The sequence below is a fragment of the Bos grunniens genome, chromosome 25, assembly GCF_055505025.1.
Source record: "Bos grunniens cultivar Pamir isolate PY7600 chromosome 25, Bosgru_T2T1.0, whole genome shotgun sequence".
Taxonomy (NCBI): domain Eukaryota; kingdom Metazoa; phylum Chordata; class Mammalia; order Artiodactyla; family Bovidae; genus Bos; species Bos grunniens.
The window spans coordinates 7771441-7798780 of record NC_141189.1 but is presented as its reverse complement, the minus strand read 5'-3'; the positions used below and the strand labels follow the sequence as shown (position 1 = coordinate 7798780).

Genomic DNA, 27340 nt, shown 5'->3' with positions numbered 1-27340 from the left:
GCAGAGCGGGTCTCGGCAGCAATAGCTGCATTTCGCAGCGGTGGCAGGAGAAAGCCAGAAACTTGAGCAAAGCGCAGCCCTACAAGCCCTCCTGTACCTCTCTGGGCCACTCACCCATCTGCCTTTTCCACGGTGAGGTCACTAACCACCCTGTGCTCATGTATCCACCATCTACTGGGAGCCCCCAGACCTTAGCTGACCTTACACCCTCTGGCCTCCACTGCACCCTTAACTGCAAACTCCTTCCCCCGAACTCAGTCCTCAGCCTCTCTCTGCTTAAATTCTACCCCTTGGGAAACTCATCCACTTACACATGCTGCCAGGCATGGGAGGACCTGCAGCCAGCTCTGACTTTGATCAACCTTGTGTGTTTGGTCCACAGGCTTATTAAGCACCTACTGTGTCCCAGGCACTGGGAATCGGGCAGGGACCGGACAGACCCACCCTGCCTCTTGAGCGTTTCTCTCTACTCAGGATGTCTGTCCTCCCCCACACACCTCCTGGCCTCTGGGTTTCTGACACAGAATTTGACTTGCCTCCTGGTCATGCCCAAGTGCACATGTGGGTTCATTCCAGTGTGCTCCCTCCCTACCTCCAGACAACAGTCACCACATCCTGGGTGGGGTTCCTCTTGCTCTTCTGACCTCTGTCACCACCACAGGCCATCCGCCCTCAAAGCTGGGGAGGCTCTCTGCAGGGGAGTCCCTGTAGGTGAACCACCCCCTGGCGGGTCAGGCCTCAATGCCTGTGCCTGACACTCAGGGCCCTTTGCTCTCCAGCTCTCACGAATGCTTCCCTCCTCCCCAGCGCCCTTTCAGATCAGCCCAGCATCCTCAAGCACCCGTGTGTGCACAGGGGCCTTTCTCTATCAATTCCAGGAGGGCAGGCAGCTTGAACACCCCCAGCGCAAGAGGGACTGAAGTGGGGGCAGGGCCTCCCGGCACCCTGACACTGTCTGCAACTGCCAGAACCCCTGGGACCGGAGTTGGGGGCAAGTTCAAGACCCTGTGCCGGCTAGAAGAGGTTCTGGGCCACAGCGAGGCCAGGGCTCTGGGGCCAGCTCTGCGGAGGGGAATGGGAACGGATGAGACCTGTCCCAGCCAACTGAAGGGAGGGTGGGCCACCCAGGGACCAAGTCAGGAAGGACTGGACTTCTGACACTCGGACATCGAGGTAACAGATAAAGTTATGAGTGAGTGATTCTACAAAGAAGCTGACTTAAAGCGAGAGGAAATTATCTGCAGTCTGAGCTTCTGGAGACACCCAGGAATGAAGGGCCAAAGGAAACGACCCAGCAGGTGAAGTGTTGGGGGGGGCCTGTGAGGAGGGCCCCCCAGGCCAGGTGTCAGGGGAGGAGGCACAGAGAATTCCCTAGTGTCCCACGTGCCTGTCCTCACCACATTCCCCCTTTCTGCCCTGCGACAGAACCTCAGGCCTGCCATGGCCACACACTTGACATGCTGGGTGTGACTTCACCCCAGAGGTTGCTGGCACCCCAGGACAAGAAAGGCTTCTGTGAGGCTCCGGCTGTGAGACACGAGACTTGGAGGCCAGACTTAAATAGCCTGCTATGAAAGCTGAGCATCCGGGACTTCCCTCATGGTCTGGTGGTTAACACGCTGCCCTTCCAATGCAGGGGGCCCAGGTTCAAACCCTGGTCAGGGAACTAAGATCCCAACATGCCACATGGTGTAGCCAAAAAAAATTTTTTTTTAATAAAAATAAAAGGGACCACCTAGAGAGCCTCCTAAACGACTGAGATGCTGACACCTGAGCTAGCCCCCTCACACCCCAGCACACCTTGCTGTGCAAGGAAGCAGCATCATTTCATCGATTGTTGGAAAATTCTTCTCCACTTTGGAAAATTTATAGAAGAAAACAGAAGGGAAAATGCTTGTAGTGATACACAGCATATTAAGTATCACCATGGAAATCACACTGAAAGTTCAAATACAACTTTTATGAAACTTCTTGAACTTTCTTACATGGCACTTTCCCCCAAAGGCCCCAGGAGTGCCTTCTTTATACACTTTGAAATCAATGAGATGCTTTGAGGGCAAAGGAAAAATCACCTTTAATGGAACATTTTACGGTTTGTGTTGTTCAGAGTGTCTCAGGGTTGAAATTCTCAAGACTCCATTTGTTACCAACGATTTAATGAGCTGCTCATTGTATCAGCCGTGAATGATCAGCAAACAACTATGCCGGCTCATTTATCTCCTCTAGTTTAATTTCAGTCCTTAAAATAAATGTTCACGTCTGCAATAAAGAGTCTGATATGATTCTTTTGTCTGGAGATTGTAAAACAAGCGTGCCAACTATTGCTGCCTTTGGTAGGTTTCAAGGTCGTCTGCTTTGCCAAGGTCTCTTAAAAACAAGTGCTGCTTTCCCTTGAAACCACTAAAATGTCAGTCCCATGAGGGCAGGTGCTGTCATTTATTCAGCGCTAATCCCAAATACCTAGCACTGTTCCTGGCCCTTACTAACCAAACAATTAAGATTAGTATAATTACTGGGTGAGTGAATTTTCCATTGTGGCCATTATACATATAGGTGGAGGTATATATCTCCCACATTCGTAAATATCTGTGTTCAGACACTAAACACAAACATGCGAATGAATGTGGCTGCCCCCCAGGAGAACATGCTACATGACCCGTGCTACGTGGCTGCTTGCTGTTGGGCCAGCAGACCACCCTTCCACTCCATCCTGCCCAGGGGCAGCAACACTGTGCATCCCTCACTGCCACCAGGAGGCGGGTATGGTTTAACCGACACCAGACTTTAACACTTGGCTCTGCCAAGGGGCCCTTCTGTCATCTGAAAATATACTAATTGACATGGGGCTCCTAATAAACACTTAATAATAGGAGAAGCGCTCTGCAAAGTGGAATTCTTAAAGGGACAGAGGCAACTTTCAGCTGAAAGAAAAGTTTAACTTAGCTAATCTGCATGAACATCAGTGCCTCTGCAGCATCCAGAAATATGTTCTCAAAAGGTCATGTGCATAAGCATTCACTGTGAAGAATAAAAACAGTTGTTCTGAGTTTCTTGACAAATAAGAATAACTGCTCTATAATAAGAGCAACTGCTGGTAGGCATGTGTAGTCAAACAAGCAGGGCTTTGTGCACCTGGCCTTCCCCACCCAAGGATCACAGCCGGGTCTGGAAGTGGGGAGGAAGGCCAAGGAGGCCAGAGCCGGCAGGAGACTGAGACCTCAGACCCAGGAACTGGGGCCCCAGCCTCATCTTCCCTCTCCCACGGTTGAGGCCATGGACAAGAACTCAACCCGTATGAGTTTCAGTTTCTTTGTGGTTAACTGGGAGGGCTAGTCCAATTTGGGGGATTCTACAAAACGAAGATGTCAAACAAACAATATGCATTGTGAATGCGTGCATGTGTGTGTGTGCTAAGTCGCTTCAGTTGTGTCCGGCTCTTTGCGACCCCAATGACTGTAGCCCACCAGGCTCCTCTGTCCATGGGATCCTCCAGGCAAGAACACTGGAGTGGGCTGCCGTGTCCTCCGAGGGATCTTGCCAACCCTTGGGATCGAACCTGAGTCTCTTGCATTGGTAGGCGGGTTCTTTACCACTAGCGCCACCTGGGAAGCCCTGTAAGAAAACAACACTTGTGCCCACACCAACCCTGCTGATGAAATGATTTAAGGGCACACTTGGGTTGCAAATTATACTTAGATTTTAAATATGTTCCTTGATGCAAAGAGAGTCGGGATAATTACTCAAAAGGAGGAAAACCCCACCCATTTACAGGCAATTAAAGGGGAAGGGCGAAGGTCTGAGCCCGCCCAGAAGAAAACCTTCCCTGAGCACCTTGTGAGCCGGGGCGGGGCAGGGACAGGGGGCAGGGCTGCCCTTGTCAGGGTCACATTTCACAAGCAGCTGTTCTCTGTCAAACTGAAGGGCAATAGCAGGCTGGAAGGGCAGGCGAATAATCCTTGGATAGCCTGGTGGTAGTAAAGTGAACTAAACAGAATATGAATGGCATCTGCTATATGCCGCCATTTACTATGTAACCCTACCAGAGTGTAAGCTCCCTGAGGGCAGGAATCACTTTGACCTCTTTCCCCACCATTTCAGAACCAAGAAAAATGTCTGGCACGTGGCCAGATGCTCAAGACGCGTTTCTTGAGTTACTGACTGCACGAGTAGATGGCAGAAATCTGTGTATTCACAGAGAAATAGCCAAAGGAAATGAGTCACAGCATTAACGGCTGATTCTAACCCTGGGATTACGGGTGGGATTACAGGTGTCAGACACGTGACTACCCACCAGCACCCAGCGGCCTGGACATGGAGAAACCCCACTCACGCTTCAAGGCCCAGCAGCACCATCGCCGCCAAATCAGAACCTGAGCCCATCCCGCCCCCAGCCCTGAGCACCAGCCCTACACCTGGAGAGGCACTGTGCACGCGTCCTCTCCTCGTCAGATGCGGGCTCCCGGGGGGTCCAGCCAGCACTGAATGATAGCCCCAGCATCTAGGGCAGCGCCAGGCAGCTTGTGCAATTTGAATGACCACAACATTTCAGTTCCAAAAGATCGGGGTGAGGATGGGTTGCAAATGTGACACCTGTTAACTGACCCTTAACCGCTAACCACCAAATGTGGAAGCAGCTTCCACTCAGAGGAGCGACTATTACACAGAGTTTCAGACAATCAGCGCGGCAAGCAAGGGCAATCTGGGGCCCATGGAGAACTCTGCTGGGATAAAAGAGATGACTGGGCGCACATCTAGCTGCCAGATGGAGGCAGCTGGAGTCAGAGATCCAAACTCCCACGGCCGGCAGGAAGGAGGCAGAACCCCAAACGGTGGGGCGCCTGCCCACCCCCTCCTTCTTCGGGGCCCAGGGACTGATTCTGAAGCAAGGCAGCGCCTTGAACATTCAGAGACTCGAGGTCTTCAGAGCCAAATTAACTATATCTTAATTTAAAAAGTTTTTAAAATATATAGATGACATATTAAAAAAAGAAAGAAAAGAGACATTCAGAGATAGGAGAACTAGTGCATCTGTGTTTTCTGGATGAAGCCAACTGAGGCTCAATGAAGAGCAGTAACCAGCCCCAGGCCCTGGGACAGGCGAGGACAGAGTCCTGGACCAGACCACCTCTCCCCTGCAACACACCCCGCCCCATCCCCACCCAGGACTGTCTCACTTCTGCGCCCCTTGGTAGAAATGTCCCCTCTTAGGTGTGGTCATGGAATGATGGGTTTGGGGGTTTTTTTTGGAAAAAAAAAAAAAAAAAAGGTGGACATGTTATCTTCTAGAGATACATAATGAAATCTTTATGGATAAAATATGATGATGGTCTTTTCAAACTTCTAGAAATGGGGGGTATAGATGAAACTAGACGGGAGTATAAATGAAACTAGATGGGGCCGTGAGCTGCTAACTGGTAAAGCCGGTGACGGTAGGTGGAGGTTTGCTACAGTTGTTTCTACTTTGTGGTATATGTTTGAAGGTTTTCACAAGGAAAATTTTTCTTAAGTATTCTCCAAGATGCCAGGCAGCAGCTATGCCAGCTTCTTGAAGGAGGGTTTTGTTACCATCTAGGTCTTCTCCGAAAAAAGAAAGAGGAGGGGATGGGAGGGGGCGGGGGAGAAGGAATAATTTAAAAAAAAACCCTTCTGTGACTCTCTTCAAGACACTGTCAATTCCCTGGAGGCCCAGTGGTTAGGACTCTGCACTTCCACTGCAGGGGCATGGTTTCACTCCCTGGTTGGGGAACTAATGTCCTGCGTGCTTTGAGGCATGGCCAAAAAAAAAAAAACACACACACACTGCCCCATAAAGCATATGGCAGAAGGAAAAAGAAAGGAGGGAAAAAAAAAAAGAGGGGAGCCTATTGAACAAGTTATCAAGTCGGCAGAGAAAACAAGCCATGTCAGTATTAGATCATTAAATCAGCATTCTGGCAAAAAACAGTATTTCCAAACATTCTGATGACAGCTGGATCAAACCCGCCAATACTTGACAGTAATAAATATAGTTATTTGGGAAGAAAAATAGGGAGTGACCTTACAGTTCCACTGAAATATGCCAAATAAGGAAAGCTTGAAGCTGTAGGAAATGGAAAAGAACGGCTAATATTTGGCAAGCTTCCTTTACGATCAACAAATTAAAATGTTAAGGAAGCAATTTGTTGAGAAAAGATATTTTTAAAAGGAGCTGAATCATGCAGGTTCGGCCCCGGATATGGTCAATTGGTAATTTTAAATCATTTTTTAAAAGTTAATGTTTTCAGCCCCCAGAAATCGCATTTGAGATGGCGCTGAGTTAATCATAAGCCTGCCTCCCTCGTGGCTCAGGTGGCAGGAGCGGGGAGGAGGGAAGCCTTAACTTCGTTTCCCTGCAGCTCTGCCCTTAACCCCTGGTCAGCAGCCTGCAGACGCAGCCCCCACCCGGTCACTTGAATGATAAGGGGATAAACAAAAACACAGCCTCTGTGGCTTTCTGTTTCTAAAGACATGCTGGATGCTGGTCCACTTTCAATCACTAGCCATCTGACCTACTTGGAATGCAGAAAGCTTGATGCTACTGGACTTCTTCCACGAAGGAAAGGTACAGGTGTACCTGTTTTCACGATCCGTGGATAAATAGGAGGATCCTCTTTTTCTTCCCACCCACTCCACAACCCTCACATGCAACAGGCCACGCGCATCAGGCTGAATGGTGTTCCCCCCACTGCCCCAACGTCCACGTCCTCATCCTCCGGAGCTGTGGAGGAGGATGTTCTTGTGATTAAAAGCTGTTCCCGTCCTAAGGGCCAACGTGTACCTTCATTAAGGCACCACAGTTTACCTGGGGGGAGGGGGCAGCTTTTATAAATAGTGCTTCACGTGACAGTAAGTCACTGTAGAAGAAAAGGTCCAGGGAGAGGAGGTTCAGGGTCAAGAGGGGGTGTTAGCTTATAAAGGGCAGGAAGGGAGTACCTGAGGCCTCAACAAAGTAAAGCCCACCAAAGCCAGCCCCTATAGTGGAACCCCCCCAGCACCCGCAGATGAGAAACCAAACGCTGTGGGAGAGACTTTCATCCGTTTGCCTGCTTACAAGCTGCTTAAGCTTTGTCATAACCTTGAGGAATCTAGATACAGCTTTAAAAAAAAAAAAAATCAGTTCCCTGGTAATGAGCAGTCCTCCTTGGTAACAATTGAAACACAGTATCGGGTTTTGAAAATCCTCATACCCAGTGGAGCTGCCTGTGTCCTGTGCGCTCAGCACTCAGTTAAAACGTCAGGTCTGAGGTGGAGGCCAACGCTGATCCACACTGGACCACACCCCTGGGATGGCCCCAGGTGACCCTCCAAACAGCACCTCAGAAAGGGCTGCCCTGAGGGGGCCACTCAGCTCCTGTGAGAACTGCCAGAGCCCAGTGCCAACCCACCCACGGGGTACAAGCCTGACTGGAGGAAACATGTGGGAGCAGACAAAGTCAGAGCTGGCCACACAATCCACGGCAAGTCAGCCAGCCTGGAGGCCCCAGAATCTCCCGGGGTCTGTTCTATCAGCTGACCAACCAACACCAAGGCCTTGACTTGGCCTCAGTCAGAATGGAGACAAGAACCCCCCATCTCTTGGTGAAGTTTATGACACAGCTTGTCTCGGGCAGGGGCGTCACCTCCACCCCCCCAACCCCTCATGTCAGTCAGAGGCTGCCTGGCCTCGCTGAGACAGAATTCAGATCAGCGTGTCTTGTGGGGCCTGAGTAAGGGTGGCTTCACAATTAAGTGTTTTTGTTTGTTGGCTGCGCCGTGCGGCAGGCAGGCCTGAATCCGGACCCCGGCAGCGAAAGCACTCGAGTCCTAACCACTGGACTGCCAGGAGACTACCATCACATTTAGTGTCTTCAGTCGGTTCTCACAGGCACAGCTAACATGCAGACTCCACCAAGTTGGCTGTGGACACAGAGCATCCCAGCTCCGGTGCTCCAGGTGGAGCAGGCAGGGAAACTGAGCGCCCGTGACGTGGACGCACAGCCCAGCCAGTGGAGCAGCGAGGGCCTCCGCACGGGCTCACATGACCTCGCTCCCTGGACTCAGCATCCTTACTGAGGAAGCTGAACTCTGAAAGTTACCAGGAATAACTAAGGGGGAAAAAAAAACACCTCTGCCTCTGAAAAACCCCAAAAGAAACAAGAAAAAAACCTAAAAACCTCCTTGCGATTTTGAGAAGCCACAGGAGGGCTAAGCGGTTCTGATCTAAGTCAAGGTATGGGGCGACAGGCTGGTCCGGCAGGCGTGGGGACAGCCCACCCTCCTCTCCCGCGCCACCTCCTAGGTAGGTGGGAAGACAAGCCCTCAGAGTTCCCAGGTGCCCACACACACGTTAACTCTCCCTTGGTTGAATCCCATCCTTTCGCTTCACCTGACTCCAACCTTACTTTGCTTTATTTAATTCAAAACAGCTGATTTCAGAGGCGCTCGTCCTCATCTTTCATTCTAGTCCACATCATTCCAAAAGCCGACTATTAAGTAAGAGCGGTGAAAGGCCTTTCTGTGTTGAAAACATCTTTTATGTGTTGAAAGTGGATGAAAGCCATGCATTTTGACTCCTGGAGGAAAAAAAAAAGCGTTTCTTTTTATTTCAACAGATATTTCAAAACTATGACATTTATTGAATGCTATGCCTATTCTCTGCGAGGCACCGTGGGAGGTGCTGAGTCCCCAATCGGGCACAGCCGCTCTGCTGATAAGCTGACCCCAGGCACAAAGCAAGGACCCAGAGGCCGGTCATCCTAGGTGCGGTGAGGGCAGAAATGTAGGGCAGGCCCGGAGTGCCCCTGGGGGTCAGAGGAGGACAGAGTCCATCTGCTGGAGGGGATCCGAAGGGCTTCATTCAAACAGAAACAGGAACTTGAGCCGGGCAGGGGCAGGGCTTTAGAAGCCAAGGGAAGAAGGATGGGGAGGGAGGGAGGGGGCGTAGCGGGAGAAGACCCTGACCGGGGAGGGCAGGTTCTACACCCTGGGGACTGGTCGGCTGCCAGGCGTGGGAGCACAGAGTGAGGGAACAGGGCAGGTCACAGAGGACGAGGTCCAAGGAAGGGTCACAGGGTTCAATTCATCCGACTGCAATAAAGCAGTTTCAGTTTAATGACGAAGAGGGAGCCCGAGAGAAGACGGGTCAGGAGGAGGCTTTCCCTCAACGTGCGGCTGGCTGCCCCCAAAGTCCCCCAAGTTGGAGAAACAGTTGAACTTGGGGCAGCTTTTGAAGTCACTGACCGCAAGGAGGAAGTGTGCCCTGGGGCTGCAGGAAGCAGATTGCGTGGCTGCGTCTGTCCGGCTGGGAGAGGCCCCGCCCTCGGAAGGGTTTCCATCTAGGCGGCTTGAAGTCTGCTCCCGTCACCGTTCTGTGATGTCCCCCTCACTTTCTAGACCCACCAGACTCCTGGGCAGGCCGACGTTTAGGGCCTTCAATTAGGGGATGGAGAACACTGGCTCGGGTAAACCACGAAGGCTGGGGTGGCGGATGGAGGGTGAAGCAAGGCCAGGGAAATCAACAAAGTGCAACTGAGGCATAACATTCTGGTCCTTATGTATCTTTGATGACTTAAAACGGATGGTTCCTTGCACACTTCCTGCCGACCTCAGCTGTTTGGTTTTCTCTTCTTTTTTTTTAATATTTATTTATTTGGCTGCACCAGGTGTTACTGCAGCATGCAGGATCTTCAGTTTTCAATGCGGCATGCAAATGCTTACTTGTGACATGCGGGTCTAGTTCTCCAACCAAGGATCAAACCCAGGCCCCCTGCATTGAGAGCATGGAGTCTTAGCCACTGGACCACTAGGGAAGTCCCCTGAGCTGTTTCTTAAGGCAGGGGCAGAACACATCGGAAGTACCAGACTGAATGTTATGACTTAAATGGTAAAATTCCTGCAAAACCACTGGCGACTCTCCCACCGTGACACCTGTAAATGCAGGTAAAACCCTACCTCTCCCCAAGCCTTGTCTTCTCTGTCAATTGACTAGAAATGATCAGCCTGGATGGAGGAGGAGAAGACCTCACCCCTCAGGGTGGCCCCAGGCAGGCAAGGCCCCTGGCCAGGTGAGTGGGGCTCAGTGTCACCAGAGGAGGGAGGGGTTTCCAAGGAGACAGAGCTGCTGGGGCTGGGAAGGCAGAAAGGGCTGCTCAGGGAGGCAGGGCCTGAGCTGGGGGCTCCAAGGGACAGAGTCCGCCTCCCAGCAAGAGGGGAGAAGAGTGAGTTCTGAGGCAGGAAGTTGGACGTCCATGTGCTGGGGAAGATTACAGGCGAGAGGTGGGGAGGGAGGGAGCCCACCCTGCAGTTGATCGGCACAATCCGAGCTGAGTCTGTTTTTAGTCCTTCTGAGTGTGTGTGTGAATAAGCACTACTGAGAATGAGGTGCTACATGAATGCGAGATGGGGGTGCCATTTCTTAGTCCAGTAAGGATGCCATAGTTAATAATAGCTCCCAGTTACAGAGCAGCTGCCAGCAGGCACTTCACATATATCCCCTCTTTTTTGTAACAACCCAGTTAGGAAGGACTCTGCTTTCAGATGAGGGAGTGGAGGCATCCAACCACGAAGTGGTGGAGGATCTGAACCCCAGGCTCCGGTCCCAAAGCCCACACAGCCGCCTCCATCCCGTCACAACCAAGGCTCCTAGGCTAGTGAGCCCAGCGTTCACTGTGTTTCACAAAGTCGCTCTGAAGGTGATCTTCAAAGTGCGTCAAGCACGTGTCACTCACGGGCAACCTGGTTGGAAGGTGCTCCAGAAAGATGGCTGTAAAAGAAAACCGACGTGTTTCCTAGAAAACTGGGGTCGTCATAGACGTAACAGCCTAACCCCATATGTTAAGTGGGGCATTCTGAAGGCATGTGACTTCCAGCTTAAAAATGGCAGCTTGACACCCGAGCTCTCTCTGCTCCCTCCAGAACAGCAAGGTCTAGTCTCTCAGGAGCCGGGAGCAAAGGAAAAGTCCACCAGATCCTAGAAGCTTCCCAGCCACTGGGCCAGCCACAGCAGCCTGCACAGACCAGAGGAAGCTGGGGACAGGCCGTCAGACTTTCAGCCTGAGCCATCCCACCCAGCAGGGAACCCAGGGCGTTTACAGGAGAAGCTGTCAGCCCAAGAGCAAACAGCAAACGCCCCCAGCCCGAGTAAAACACCTGGGCTGAGTATTTACAGTGAAGGCTACCAGTCGACTGCCCCCTAAACCAGCCCCTCGAGAAAGAGAGAGAGAGAGAGAGACACACACACACACACACACACACACACACGAGCTCCCATATCAGCATGCTGATGCCTTGCACTTACATAGAGACAGATGATGAAATGTCACCCGACATTTGAAGAAATCTCTAACTGGGACCGAGAGGGAGAGAGGGAGAGAGAAGGAGCAGAGACAAACCCACAGGAAGGAGAAAGGATAAATAAACTTGAGTCTGGTCACTGCACTGGGCCTAAACATCAGAGACAAGGGAGACCACACTGACTACAGCAGATGACTCTCCCTTACAGAACGAGTCACAGAGGCAAGTTCCAGAAGTCTACCCGCAGAATAATACCATTTTTTTTTTTAATACAGCTCAAAACCAAGCAGTTGTAAATAATATAGCCTTTAAGGCTTCCCTGGTGGCTCAAGCAGTAAAGAATCTGTCTGCCATGCAGGAGACCTGGGTTCGATCTCTGAATTGGGAAGATCCCCTGGAGAAGGAAATGGCAACCCAGTCCAGTATTCTTGCCTGGAGAATCCCATGGACCGAGGAGCCTGGCAGGCTACGGTCCATGGGGTTACAAAGAGCCGGACACGACTGAGCGACTAACACTTTAAGCATGCATAGATTTGTGATAAAACATTATTTTAAGGTCATGACATAATAAATACAGTACTTAGGACAGTGGCCACCTGTCCTTCAGGGAGGAAGGGAAACGAGGAGCGGGGAGGGTAATGCAGGCGGATGCAAATTACTGGCCTGGCCAGGTCTGGTTCCTGAATTGTGGCGGGAGAGTTCACAGGTGTTAATTACATTATTACACTTTGTAGCCAAAATGCGTTACATACAATTGTTTACATAAATTCAGTGTTTTCTTAAAGATTTTTAAAAGTAAAAATGAAGCAAAGTCAATTCAGGGAACAGAAGAAAACTTTTTCTTTTTAACGGTGATGAATGCAGCCAGTGAGATAAGATACTGAATCTTTGAAATAAGAACAGGTCCAAAGAACGGAACGTTCAAGGAACAAGAGAAAACACCTGAGTTAAAAAATGTGACAGATGCAAGTTTATAAAGATTGGGAGGCTGAGAATTCTCCAGGAAGATATATCCCCAAAGACAAAGACATGGAAAGTGAAAGGGGAGAAAAATTAGCAGATGAGTACAGGAGGCCCACTGTATGAACACTGAGATCCACGGGACAGGAAATAGGCAGGAAAACAGGACCCAGACAAGAGCAAGTTTTCCTGATGCCTGAAAAAAGGAAAAAAAAAAAAAAAAAGAGGAAGACCCGACTCTAAAAGGTGTCAGAGAGACGGCAGAGGACAGGAAGTCAGAATGCCCGCCAACAGGCTCCTGTATGAGGCTGGGCCCTTCCAGTCCCGAGGGCAGCACTTTCCAACCTGGAATTCCACCCTCAGCTAGGATGACACAGGGCGAGATGAAGACCTTGTCGGATCGCAGAGGCAGACACCCTTCGTCGGGAAGCTGCTGGAGATCCACCCCAACCAAGCGAGAGATTAACCGAGAGAGACAAAACCACGGAACTCGGGAGACAGAGCAGAAGAGACAGAAAGGGAGGCCCCAGGATGATAAGGAAAGGAACACAGAGGGCAGCAGGGGACCTGGACCAGGCAGCAGCCACTCCAGTCAGAACAGAACACGGGGACCAGGAGCCGGTGACGACAAGAAGAGATGAAACCCTACCCATACGATAGGTTCCCATGTCTTAAGAGACTTACGTTGCTGGAGGAGGGTTCGGGGATAAATTAGCTATCTCACAGAAAGTTAGTATTTATTTATGTAGTCACAGCTATCAATGCTGAATCCCTGGACAATGACTGAGCCAAAAAGAAGACTGTGATGGGAGGGGTGGGGAGATGGCTCTGGGAAGGCCTAAACCCCCACACGCGTCTCACGATGCCACATCAGTAAGCAAACTGCCCAGAGCTGGAAACCCAGCATTCAGACCACAGACACTGTTCCAGGCTGCGGGTACTGAAGACGTGGGCAGGGGCTGGTTCTTTTTAACACTAAGCCTTAGAGGATTTTTGATAAAAAGTGAAAATAAAGTGTTTTGAAAGAAAGAAAATATACAAAAATGATGACTACCTCTAGACAATTTTTATTTTAAAATTAAAAACATTCAAGATGTACAACTACTTGCGGGAGCGGGGGGTGTAGTACCTTGGATCATTTTAAAAAGTGATAACCACAGGGGCCATGTGGAAAAGCATTAGTTCTGCTTTATAACTCTTTCCACTCCCATACTTCTCTCATCCATGACCCCTTCTTAAATGTCTGAACTTTGGGGTTCTGCCCCCAAATTGAAAATGTCAGGTGGAGGAGACTGACCAGGGCCTGAAAGCACAGAGCAGGAGGCCCGAAAACATGAGCCAACCGCGGCCTCCACTTCCTGGAGTGGCAGGCCCTTGGGGTACCTGCACAGCAGGGCACCATGGACCCCTGAGGGTCGAGTCCTTTCTTCCTTGTCATCCAAGATTTTTTTACCAGATGTTTCAGACTTTGCTCCTGAAACCCTTGCTGATGCATATTCTGTACCACTATCTGGCCACTTTCTCCCAGTTTCATAGTTCAGTTATTATCTATCTAGAAGTCAGATCAAAGTGTGCTTTATATGAATGTCCTACGTTTGAAATTCGGCCAGTGGTGCCGCTCTGTTCGAATCTTCACGACAGAGGACAGAGCAGTCACATTAGCCGCTCTGCCCCGCGCCCAAACCCCAAGCTCGGTGCCCCTGCAGACAAGGACAGGGCTGACGAGACTGAGAGCCCAAATCCGCTGCCAAGGAAGAAACACCTACTTGGAAACCGTCTTCAAGATCTTGGCCAAGAAAACAGAACTTGGAGCCCGACAGGTAAGTCAAGGAGCACTGTGGCTTTTCCTGCTGACGGCTGCGGGCAGCCACCAGCGACAGCAAACCCGAGCTCTCTGCACAGGCAGGGAGACGTCCTGCAAGTGTCTGTGGGTCCAGGCACTCCGGGGCTTCCATCTACTGTGCATTGCAAAAGGCACCAGAAATGGTTGTCATCTTTAGGATAAGCCTCACTCTGCACAAAAGTGGTAAATCTAGGATGAATCTGGCCCCCATGGAGGCCTCGCAGGCTGAGGAAACAGGAGGAGGAGAAAAACTCAAATAACCACTCGTCCCAATCAACACTGAGAGTCAGCCCGTTTCGTCTGAAGGATCCTTTGGCTGTCTGGCTCTGAGAGGGTTTCCACTCTGCAATTCCTCCTCTCTGTAGGAAGTCTGCCACCAAACATCAGGAGCTTAGAGATGCCAAGTACTGCATGACTCACATTTCTCATTTGCCTGCTGAATACTCACTGTGCAAGCTACTCACACCCAGGGGCAGGCCTTGGCCTTAAAAATACGTTATTCAAACTGAGGTGGGTTTAACGTGTAAGCGGGTATTTTTCTTTTTAACCATAGAAAGGGGAAAATGACCTCTGGGGAAAAGCATAAAAGAAAAAAGAGTAGAAAACAACACAGCAACCGTGGCCCGGACGGTGCAGGTGTTGGTACTGGCGCTGGGACACGGGACATCACCTGGCCACAGGGCGACGCTGTCACTAGAAGCCCGTCTCGCTGGTCAGCTGCCAACATCATGCCTTTTCCTTGACTTTGTCATTTTGAGGCTAAAAGACATTTAGGGCTAGTGCATCAGGCACTGTCCTATAGCCAGATCCCAGACAGTAAGGAGCTTTATCATCGCCACTGTGCACAGAAAGCAGGCCAAGGGCCCGGGTCGCACAGCCACTAAGTGGAGATCCCAAGTCAGATGGGCGAGCGGGTCGGGGCCACCCAAAGGCAGGCCACCTAGGAACCCCATGTTCCCACACTGAAAGCTGCCCCCTCCCCGCCTCCGCCCCCCGCCAGGGGATGGAAGGAGCGGAGGAGATGCTCCCCAAAGCACATCTTCCAAACAAGTGTTTGTCTCTGGACTTGGTGACAATACTGCCCTCCCCACATGAGGGCTGTGGCAGGCATATTCATCAGGATGTCTGCTGGTCCTTTCCCAGTGGTTCAGATGGACCATAGTGAAGGCCAAGGCCGAATCCTGCAGAATCCCCATGCTTCTCAGCAACCTCCACATGTGGGTGGGTGGGGCTGCCTCTCCAGCAAACAGCGCCCCCGACTGAAGACTTGTCTTCTGGTCTCTAGCTCCCAAGCAGACCGCTAGTCCTGCCGCTAGGATCTGCCTTGCCTTCTTCTGATTTGTCGTTTTAATATGTTACAGGACTTTGAAAAGCAGACAGCCGATACTATGAGAACTGTGCATCAAAAAGGAGCTAGGTTTAAAACAGGTCTGGGAGAGGGCCTGGGGGCCTCCCTTGCACAACCTCACTGAGGGTGTGAACCTTTTCTAGCTCCTCAGAGCACTGGCTGCTACCTCTGTCCTGGAAAAGCTCAACTGGAGTGATAAGGGAGGAGGAGTCACTCTATTAAAATAGGAGTTAAATAAAGCCAATCATCCCTTTAAAAAAGATCTGGACTTAGTGTTTCTCAAACTTTAAATGTGCATATGAATCACCTGGGAAATCTCACAAAACTGTGGATTCTTACTCAGTCGGTCTGCGATGGGGACTAAGGTTCTGCATTTCTAACAAGCTCCTAACTGCTGCTGCTGGTTCACAGAGCACTGGAGTATGAGGGTCTAGATTAGAACGGCGCTTTCCAAGAGAAATAAAATACATGCCCCATAAGCCATGTTCAGTGTTCTGTCAGCCCCAGATCTATCTAGCAAGCCTTCTCTGTTCCTGATATGGAAAACAACCTCTGTATGCTGGTGCTGAATCGAATCTCAGAGACACAGTTGTGGGTGAAGTAGCATCTCCACGGTGGTTCAGTGGTAAAGAATCCGCCTGCCAGTGCAAGAGGCACAGTTCAGTCTCTGGGTCGGGAAGATGCCCTGGAGAAGGAAACGGCAACCCACTCCAGTATTCTTACCTGAGGAATCCCATGGACAGAGGAGCCTGACAGTCCATGAGGTCGCAAAAGAATCGGACACGATTTGGCAACTAAACAACCACAAAAAGAAAAGTTTTATTGCTTTGCCAGGCAAAGGGGGACACAGTGGGCTCATGCCCCCCAAAACTGTGTGTCCCCAACCTGGGAGGATTTGGAGAGGAGGCGTTTTATAGCAATGGTTCAGGGCGGGGTAGCTAATAAAGATTAGGGTGTGTGCAGGGCCTATACTCCTTTAATCTGGCCTCAGGTGATCTCCTCCTAATGAGCTTCTCAAGATTATTAAACTGTGGTCTTCTCTGGAATGAAGGGTGCTAACATCTTCTATGTGTTGGGGTTCTAGTTCTGTAAAGAGCTCAAAGATATTGTTATGTGTATCCCCTGAGGTGGAACCAGGCCCCAAGGCTGCACTACTGTTTCTTAGCTGCTCCCCCTCTGTCTCTGCATCCCCTCCCTCCCCTGCTTAGCAACTGTTTGAAAGGCTTTCATGCCCAGGAGCCCCATAGGGTCTTGCTAGGTTTCATTCCCTCCTCACCTCTACCTAGGATGGTACCACGTTAGTGCCAGTGGGTCTCAGCCAGGACGTAGTCAGACTTGCAGCTATACACAGACGGTACCTCAAATGTACACAAAGACTGCCATGTACCCCTAAGCCCCCATCTCCCAGCTTTGACATTTATCAGCTCATGGCCAGTCTATGCCACACCCCACTCCTGTTGTGAGAAGCTTTGAAAAAACATCAGTGCCCACCCCAGACTAGCAGGATCAAAATCTCTGCAGGTAACCCCTTCCCCCAGGAGATCTTGCAATGAGTCTCGGGCAGTAACATCAGAGAGAGGGCAGCAGCCCCAAGAGAACCAGCGTGGCTGGAGTAAGGCACCAAGAGGTCGCCCCAGGGGCCTGGTTGCACCCCTACCTAAGCCCTCGACCCTGTGGACACACCTCTCTCCACCAAACTCCTACCCCCAGGGACAAGGGATCAGCTGATACCCTGGGGCCTAGGTGACCACAGGTCACAGGGAAAAAGAGCCAGCAGGAGAACAAATACTTGAAGACACAGACCAACTAGTCCAACAACCTGCAGAGAGAAAGCAGCGTTCACGAGCAAGAACGTAAAGTGAGCCTCGTAAAACCAGCAGAGAGGAGAGAGGCTGGTGAAACCGGAAACAGGACAGAGGTGCTGAAGAGCTTTAGAAACTGACAGGAAAAAAGACAAACACATGGATGGGTCTTAATAATCTCAGGAATAATTCAGATTCTGAATTTCGGAAGAATAAAACGAATCACAAAATCTTAAAATCCAGCAGAAGAAATTTCAACCTGAAAGTCAGCTCCATATATGTATATGTACAGTTGAATCACTTTGCTGCATACCTGACACCAATGCAACCTTATAAATCAACTATACTCCAGTGTGTGTGTGTGTGTATAAATATATATATATATATATATTTTTAAAGGTACCCTCCCCGAAGAGTATGGTAAAATAGAAAACATAAAATTGCATTTGTCCTAATATAACCACGATTATTATAAATGTATACCATTTAATTTCACTAATCAGACAGACTCTCAACCAGGGTTTAGAAAACAAGATCCTGCATCACGTAGCTATAGCAGACACAGTAAAAGGACATGGAAAGTGTGGCAATGATGAAAGAGGAGAGGCTTTATCAGGCAAATAGAAACTAAAAAATGAAGGGAAGAACAAAAAGAAGAAGAAATTTGAATATCAAAACAAACAGAATTTTTTAAAAAACAATGGAAATACTACAAATAATCACACAATAAATTTTAAAGCCTAGATAAAATGGACACATATCTAAAAAATTATAAAATGCCAAAATAAGTCTATTGACAGAAAAGTCAGATAGAATAACAAAGAAAATGAAATGATAAATTCCTCTGAGCCCACTCTGAGGCTCAGGCCCCACGGTCACAGGTGAGCCCTATCCAATTTCAGATACAGATAATCTTCATCTTATACAAATGGTTCCAAAGCCATTTTAACCCACTTTATGAGACTAGTATAACCTCAATTCCAACTGGATAAAAATAAGAAAACTGTAGGCCATTTTACTTAATAACACAGATGTGGCAACTATACATCTAATCCAACAATATTTTAAAATATAAGACAGGGAAGAGTTGATCGAGGAACACAATGGACACTTCAACATCGGAGTGCTGATCACTGTAATTTACCACATTCATCGCTGAGGGTTTAAAACCACCCAGATACGAATAGATTTAAAGGAAAAGGTCCACACTGACTCATGATGAAAGCTCTCAGAAAAGTGGAGACAATGGAGTCATGCAGTTATTAATCCGATTAAAACTGCTACCAAAAATCTCCATCAGGTACATTCCCTCTAAGACCAGGAAAGAAGACACACAGCCCCATCACCAGCCTGCAGCAGAGTCCTTGGCCTTCTGGCCGACAACACAAGTCTCTTGGGCATGAGGAGTGGAAGGAAAGGGACAAACAAAAGCATCCCATTTTTTGCCTATGATACTCTCCCGAGATGCAACAGGTTCAAGTGAACTAGCAAACCCAACGAGAGACTCAGCAACCTGGCCAGTTTCAAAATCAGTAAACAAAAACCAGTTTTTTCCTCCACACCGGAATAGTCAATCAAGAAGAAAAAAAAAAAATCAAGAAGAAAAAAACACACAGTCATTGCTCACACTACTACAGAAACTACACAGAACTCGGCTTTAACCTCGTGACAAAGGTACCAAACCTTTCTGAAGAAAGACCTAAGTAAATGGAGAAACGGTCTCAGTCACAGATAGGAAAACTTGAAATTTCTTACTTTTCTCCCAGATTAATCTGTGTATTTATTCCAAATCCAATAAAGAAAATCTAGTGGGACTTAAGGAGAGCTTGATGGAAATCAGCATTAAAGAATAATGGACAGTGAGGAGTTGAGATATTTTGAAAGAGAAAGGCAAAGTGCAAATTCACCCAATCTGAAAGTAAAAATTGTATAAAGCCACAGTAATCAAACAGTGAGGCACCCGTGCAAGAAGAAACACACGGGGTAGTGGAACAAAAGAATGACCTGGAAACACACCCACATATATGCAGGGCCTTGGCATTCAGTGGAGGCAACTTCCTAAATCACTGGGTAGGAGACTGGCCTGCTCGGCAGGCAGTGCTGGAGAAAAACTGACTCCGTCACAGTCTACACGGAAACCATCCCTAACCTAAAAATCTAAACACGGCAGACAAATCTCTATGGCTGTCAAAGTATGAGTATCTTTGTGATCTTGAGTGGGGAAAAGATTTTCTCAAACAAAACTGAAATGAAAAACTGATAGATCTGACTTCATCAAAGCTCAGTTTTTCTGTTTATTGAAGGACACGACAGACAAATCGACAAACAAGTGAAAGATGGGGAGAAGCGACTTAGGAAGGTAAAAACCAACAAAGGGTTAGGAACTCCTGCAAATCAACAAGGGACAAGACACAGGACCAGACGACTTATGAAAACGTAAATCTGAAAATCTAGACAGGTATAAAACAAGGTTGGTAACAAGCAGAAAACACACGGGTGATCAGAGAAAAATCACAACCCTCAAGTGCCACTCTAAAACCATCAGGATAAAGGTTTCCGGGAAGCGCTGATGAGACAGGCAGAGAGAGCAAAGTGGTGTAGCCAGCCACGCGGGGGAGCAACCTTGGAGCACTCAGTGAAATGAAGAACACTCTTCACCCTAGGACTCAGCAATCCTACCCCTGGGCAACAGTCAGGAGACGCGTGTCAGGGTGCCCGAGGCCACCGAGCAGGGTCATCCCCGGGGAGACGGACATGTGAGCTAGGGTTGGTGCTAGGGACTGAATGGTGTTGCACCCCACCCCCGCAAATTCATGCGGTGAAGCCTCAGTCCTGAAGTGATGGTGTTTGGAGGTGTGACCTTTGGGAGGTTTAGATAAGGTAATGAGGGTAGGGGTCCCCATGATGGGATTAGTGTCCTTATGAAAAGAGAGCTCCTTCACAGTCTCAAGACCCACCATCGTGTTGAGGACACAGCAAGAGGAGGGCTGTCTGCAAGTTAGCTCCCTAACTTTACTTGAGGGCTTTCCCCAGGTACCCTCTTGATCTTGGACGGCAGGCACCTTGATCTTGGACTGCCCAGCCTCCAGAATTGTGAGCAATAAATGTCTGTGGCTTAAAGTCCCTGTGTGTATGGTACACAGCAGTCTGAGCTAAGACAAGTGGATTTTTCAGTTGGAATCCAATGCAGCACTCATGAATGATGAAATTTGCAGGGGGTAACATGGACAGATCTCAGAAACAGTGAGGAGTGAAAGGGAAGGGAAGATTTACAGCACGATGCCACAATTATGGATTAGAGCTACTTATACATACAAAACAGGCCACATGTTTTACAATACACCCATATAGAGGTACACTAAACACATTAGAATGAGAAGAGGAGGGGACTAGACATGGGGATGGAGCAGAACGGAGAAAAAAATAAGATAAATCATGATGTGCTGTGAAGTGAGAAGTGATGAATGCAACTCAGGGATGGGGAGAAACACACATGTGTGCACACATGCACACATACAAGACACACACACACACACACACACACACATGCCCTGAAGGCAGGCAGAAAATACGGATTTAGTTTTTCCTGCCCGTAGCATAGAAATGAGAGCGTTAAAGCTCTGACCTAAGGATTTCAATTTTTAACATAAAACATCTGGCAAGAAGTTCCTAAACTTTCAGAATTATAGTGAACTGGGTTGACAGCAGGCCCTCATTTCGATTCCTAGGAGGTAAGACTATATACCTGTCTGAATTGACAGACCCACAGAGATACATACACACAACTGAAGGAGATTTGGTATTTTGCTGTAACTTGTGGAACCTGTCAATTTCATTCACAATTTACACCAGCTTCTAATTATACTTAACTGAATATTAACCATTCTAATTGCTTGATGCTTTATCGGCAGCATCTGAAGTATTGCGGGACATCTGGCTTGGCAAATGGGATGCTGCCTGCTCTCGGAAGAGAGCTTCAGCGCTCACTTTCATCTCACACCCTCAGCTCAGCTCTGCCTTCAGTAGGGACCATCACATCTCAGAAACGTGACTTCTCATCCACACCCAGCCAGAGCAGTCAGGGGGATGTCGGTTGTAATGCTGGATTTGCATCGCAGAGGGCTGGGGGAGGGCAGCAGGCAGGACAGAGGGCCCAGGTTCCTGCCACCTATCAGCAGGCCTGGACGGCCTCTTCTCCCACGGGTGTGTTCACAGGCAGAAAATGGCACTTTGTCCTGGCTCATCGCCTTTTATCTCAGAAGCAGCACCATGAGCAAATCTGCTTGACAGTCCCTATCTCTCCAGCCAAGACAAAGTGAAATGAGCATCGCACTTGGGCCAGGGGAGAGGCCCCTTTGCTGGTGAGTAAGGAGGGAAGGTGGAAACGGGCAGAGACCCCGGGTGGGCTACCAAGAGTGTGTGTGCTCATTCAAACTGCTCCCAGGCTCTCCACAGTCCGTCTGCACGTGACCGTGGTCCCCAAGGGCACCCCCACCAGAGAGGCACCTGAGGAGGAGGAGTCAAGGGGAAGACCAGAGCAGAACAGAATGAGATGGAACCACAGTCTGGGCCTTAAAACGAAAAGAGGAGTTACACAGAAGAGGCCACAAAGTAGCAGACTCAAAACGTTACACACAGACTTACTACCTAGGACCCAGCAATTCCACTCCTAAGCATCAATGTGAAAACAGAAAACCGAAAACCTACAGTCACACAAACACTTACACACACATGTCCACAGCACCTTCTCCATGCTAGCCCCAAAGCGGAAACAATCCCAATGCCCATCAGTTTATGAAAGAATAAACAAGAGGTTGTATATATCCGCACACAGGATGCTGTTACTCAGCCATAAAAAGGACTGAAGCGCTGATACGCACCTCAACATGGATGAACCAGCAAAACTCACAGTGAGAGAAAAGGGGCCAGACGTGAAAGCCCACACACATGCTGTATGATGCCGTTTATACGTGAAGAACAGGCAAACCCGGAGGCATAGGACGCAGACCAAAGGCTACAAACAGAGCCTGGGGAGAGTTGGGAAAAAGGAGGGTGACTGCTGACGGGTATGGGGTTCTTGTTGGGGTGATAGAAACACTCTGGAATTAGATCGTGGTGATGGTTACACCAAGTGGCCGTCACATATTCACAACGTGTGAATATGGCACAGAATAACCAATGGCACACTTTCAAAAGGTTAAAATGATGAGTTTTGTGTGCATATTATTTAAAAAAGTAAAAAGTGACAGACTAAATGTATCAGGCATTGTGTCGAGGGAGCACCCTCTGCAGCAGGACCCCCAGGGAAGGGCTCCAAGCCCCCTGGGGCACCACCGAGCCCCCTCCCCGAGGGTGAAACGAGCTCTCCCTTAAAGAGCGGACACCCAGAAGACTCTGGGGTGCCCTCAAGGCCGAACCCAAACCTCCGCCTCAGCTTGAGCTTCTGAAACCAGCTTCCTTGGCCAGCAACGGTCCACTCTGCACACCCCACAGGAAACGATGGAAAACTCACAGGAGAGGGTCAGGAAACCTCCCTAGTCTCAAATGTTAAGAATGGGCTCTTGAAAGGATGCCCTGAACCTCTCAAATAAATAACAGGCATCTGGAAGAAACGCAGCACTGGTCACTGAATGCTTCCCGTGGGCACTGCTGTTCAAAGTCTGTTCCAGAAACTTCCCTGGAAGGAGGGAGACCAGGGCCTGAGGCTGTATGGGGACCAGGGCAAAGTGGGGGCCACCCTCCTGTGAGCACGCATTCCCCCAACACTCAGCTTGGAAGAGCTGCCGATCCTAGAGGGAGACGGGAGGGCCTCGCTTCAGAGGCGACGGCCACTCGGCGTAAAGATTTCTCAGTCAGACCCCCTCCTCCTGACACAAAATACAACCACTGCCACGTGCAGAGAGGAAGCCCACGAACACAAAGCTCCGTCCTGGGGTCTGAGGCGCAGTTTGCTGCTCCCGGAGCCCTGCGCACTAGCCGCTGGGAATAATTCCCAGAGTGACATTTCTAAACCAGGCTCTGGCTCTCACCCTCCTCTTTGACCCCTTGGTGGCTCGTGGCACCTCTTCCTTCCTCCCTAAGCCGTCTTACCCGTTCTTGAGGCCGTGTTCACAGTGACTTCAGTGCAGCCTCCCTCCCACATCCCGGAGTGAACAGAGGAATCCCATGGCAGGACCCTGGTTCCCGCCCGAGTCCCCCAAACTTGCTTTCCTAGCGTGAGTCCTGCTCTTCTACCTGCAAACAAGTTCAAACCTTTGTGCCCTACGACAGGCCTCCATGCCCATCGCCACCACCATGCCCCACCCCTTGCACACACCCCCGTTCCCCATCACACACCTCACAGGTCCCAGAGCTGCTCCTGGGGGAGGGGAGGGGGGCAGAGGCACCGAGAAGCCCCCATGGCAGCCGCACCCACTGGTGACAGACAGTGGCCGTCCTAATAGCTGGCAGGCACAAACCCCCCACCAGGACATACCTGACTTGCCACCAGGTATCACACTGTAATTAGTCATTGTAATTGAAGCCGAACGTAATTAATTACATAATTTTGAAGTGTTCAAGTGTAATTCCATTAAAATTACATCATGAAACTGGGGAATTACAAAGGATTACCGACAAAAAGCAAATAGGGATGAATAAAGAAACTCCAGGCTGACTCCATGCCTGTCTGAGTCACACCCAACGCTCAAGTACAGCGCCTGGCACCCCACCTGCTTTTAATAAACCTCTGGGGCCCAGCCTGGCGGCTGTACACACGGGCCGCCTCTGGGGGGGACCAGAGCCAGGCCCCAGCTGACACAGAAGACCTCTCCTCCCTCCAGGCGCTGCTCCCCGCCCCGCCCCGGCCTCAGTCCCCTCTGCTGAGGCCTCCCACGTCTCTGAATGCCACTCGCTCAGCCCATCTCTGCCATGGCCACCACGACCCCAGTGGCCTCCCGGGTCACGCCAGGGCCTGGCGCCTGCCAGCACGCAGCCTGGCACCTTCTCTCCCCGCCCAGTCCCTCCCCATCTCGTTCTGGACCATGACTCCCCACCCTCCCGGCGCCATCCTTCACCATCCCTTCCCCTTGCATTCTGGATCCTCCTGAACACAAACATGAGTTTTGAATGGTCCCTCTTGCATTTGAGAAGCAGCCTCTCTCAGGGGGCCCTCAGAACACAGAAGTGACTCAGCGGGACTCTGCACTGAGAAGTCTGGGCCCAGGCCCCGGGCAATCCCACGCTGTAATACACTTATTCCTCCTCTGTTCACTTTCCATCTCCCCTGCTAGATCATAAGTCCCTCGAGGGCAGGGCCATCCTGCTGCTCTGGACACTGGAAGGCTGTGCTACAGCAGCGCCTGGCCACCAGGGGAGGAGGTGGGTCAGTGGAATACCACTTCCCATCTTTCCAGACCCCTGTCCTGCCCCTCCGCACACATCAGACATCCCTAGCCCCTATAAGCTGACATCTGCAGGGGCCGTGTGGCCTGCGGGGGCTCATTCCTCTTGGTACCCCAGGGGCTTGACCAGGATCCAGGGCCGACATCAGGCACCAGGGAGACCCGCTCAATAAAGGAATGAATGAGGGGCCCCAACACTCTATGAAGAAAAATGACTCGTCCCCCCAAAACAAACAAGACTGCAAACCACCTCATTCAAACCTGCTGTGTTACTTCCGAGAGCAGCGCACCCTTGTGCGTGTTTTCTTACTAAATGTACACCTTCATTATCAAACGAGCCGTATCAGCCCAAACAAACAGGCGTGCAAAAAAACAATCATCTGAGTCCAGAGGAACCTAAACACTCAGCTGTTCCATGATGACTCCTTGAGGAAAATAAGGAGCGTCATCTGGTGAGGCGTCTTCTCAAGGGAGGGAGGTCCTCCCGAGGACCCTTACAGAGCTGCCCTCTTAGTGAACACGGCCCAGCACCACACCTTCATGTGCAATTGGGAACAAATCCCTGTGTCCTGGGTGCCTTTCGGTGATATGAGTGGATTTGAGTCCAGTATCACAACAGGGGCTAAATCGACTAGGCTCCCAGGGACTGAAAGCGGAGGGAGTTTCATCCTGGCCGTCTCGAGGTTAAACACAAATATTAGCATCTAACAGCAAATGGCTCCCCTGTACCAGTATCAAGCCAGGGGTGTCAGAGAACAGTGCTGGTCAGAGACGCTTCCTCAGCCCAGCGCTCACGGCTGAACTGCATGCTGGACAGGGCACGGCCTTGCCTGAGCCAGTTCCCTCCCACACCCCCCACCCCAGGCCCCACCCCTGGGCGTCTCTCTTGCCTTCCAATTCCCCCCAACCCTTCCCACAAATCTGCTTTATGCACCGATGGGACGTTGAGGGTAGCAGGTGACACAGGGAGGGTTATGTTCAGCCCGATGCTGTAACTGCACTCCAACTATTTATTAGATACGGTTTGCTAACCTGAGTGCTCACCTCCTGGGGAAGGATTATCTGTCAGACAGTCCTTCTCTCTGGAGCTCCAATGCTGGGCGCTGACTCTGAAGTCTCACAGCAGGGGAGGCTCGAGAAAGTGTCTCGGATCTAGCGAGGCCTCGGCCAGAAAGGTGTCTGTCCACTGGGCACCCAGGTGGCTTCCACGTCCACCACACAGGCTCTGTTCAGTGTTCATGTGAAAGGACTCACCCACCCCCAAGCTCACCCTGGGTGCCCTGTGGACAGGGAACCCATTCTGATCCCCTGGCAGCCTCATCATGACGACCCTCCTTCAAGGGAAAGCCATTCTCGGGGACGGCCGGGATGACAGGGAGAGGGAAGGCAGGAGGAAGGCAGCCCCAAGGAGCCCCCTCCTCTAGTCTTGCCTGGGAAATCCCACGGACAGAGGGAGCCTGGTGGGCTACGGTCCACGGGGTCGCAAAGAGTGGGACACAACCGAGCGACTAAGCACACACTGTGGGTGTGCATCTATCTATACATACAAATGTTTTTAAAGCATCTGCTGTGTCACCAGCGGACATAAAACCAGCCAGAACGTGAGGAATCCAAGCACTCCCAGCAATGCTTTCCTTCTCTTCTCTGCCTTTTCCTGAAGCCGCACGGCAGTCCCAGCTCCAGAACTGACGAAGTTACAACACAAGGTAGGAGGGGGGATCCCCACGCTAAGATGAACTCTTCAGCCCTCCCCGCCACAAATGACGGCAAACTCGTAGGCACCAACCAAAACGCAAACAAATCCTCCGGGTGCTTCAAACCCCGGGTTTCAACCCATCTTCTAGGCTTCAACACCAAAACCTCTCTACTACACTTCACCCCTCCTTCTGCCAGGGGCTAAGCCCCTGAATTCCCCATGCCCCCTACCCCCGCCATTCCCCCCAGTGCCCGTAGCCCAGCAAAGGAGCACATCCACTTCTTCCTCGTGGATGCCAGGCCCTGCCCCACCCCCCAATCGGCCACCCAGGCTGGACCCCAGGGACGGTGGCTCCTTTCGCACCCTTTCTCAGGGAAGGCCTGGCAGCCCTCACTTCCCCAAATCCATGCAAATGTTCATGCAGCCAGACGGTGACGTCACCCCTACAGAAATACCCTAGGTACTTTGTAAATGAAGAAGCAGAGAAAGCACGCAGGCTGTGAAGGCCACTGCTCTGAAAGGGAGCTACTCGGTCAAGCTGCACCCACGCCCACGGGCCAGCTTCCGGGGTGCCGAGCACGTTTCTCCGGTGCTGACCCCCAAGCCTTCGTGTTGCTTGCCACTTGCCTTCTCTTGCGTTGGTGGGGTTCTGATCCTTACAATACCGACTTTCCCCCGGTTCATGTGGGGAAGTTTTCCTCCCATTCAGGCTGTGGGCAGAGTTGGAGAATAAATTCTCTGTCAAAGAATTGTTCTGCTCAATTCTATTTTTAAAAATGTGAACTTTTTGCATTATGTGCCACAAATACGATTATGTGTATCTTAACCAACCTATATGTCACTTGGCAATGGAGGACTTTAATACACGGGAATAAAACAAATGAAAAGAAATACATGCGCTAGCCCTGTGTACCTATCAGTAGCTTTCAAAACACAGCCATTTGAACGTACTCTACCTACCTTTCACAATCGGAAGAAGACTTCCATTTGCAGTTCTGAAATTAACTAGCTGAGTGAGCC

The 27340-nt window shown here is 50.3% G+C and overlaps 1 protein-coding gene and 1 long non-coding RNA gene across 20 annotated transcripts in view; one reads left to right on the top strand and one right to left on the bottom strand.

Annotated features, from left to right (window-relative positions):
• Positions 1–27340, bottom strand: part of CUX1 (cut like homeobox 1) — a 349136-nt gene that overhangs the window by 311889 nt on the left and 9907 nt on the right. The gene's annotated exons all lie outside the window — the stretch shown is intronic.
• On the top strand, positions 8977–11426 carry LOC147344926 (uncharacterized). Its single transcript, XR_015154392.1, has 2 exons — positions 8977–10061; positions 10512–11426. It is a non-coding gene; the product is annotated as an uncharacterized LOC147344926 (long non-coding RNA).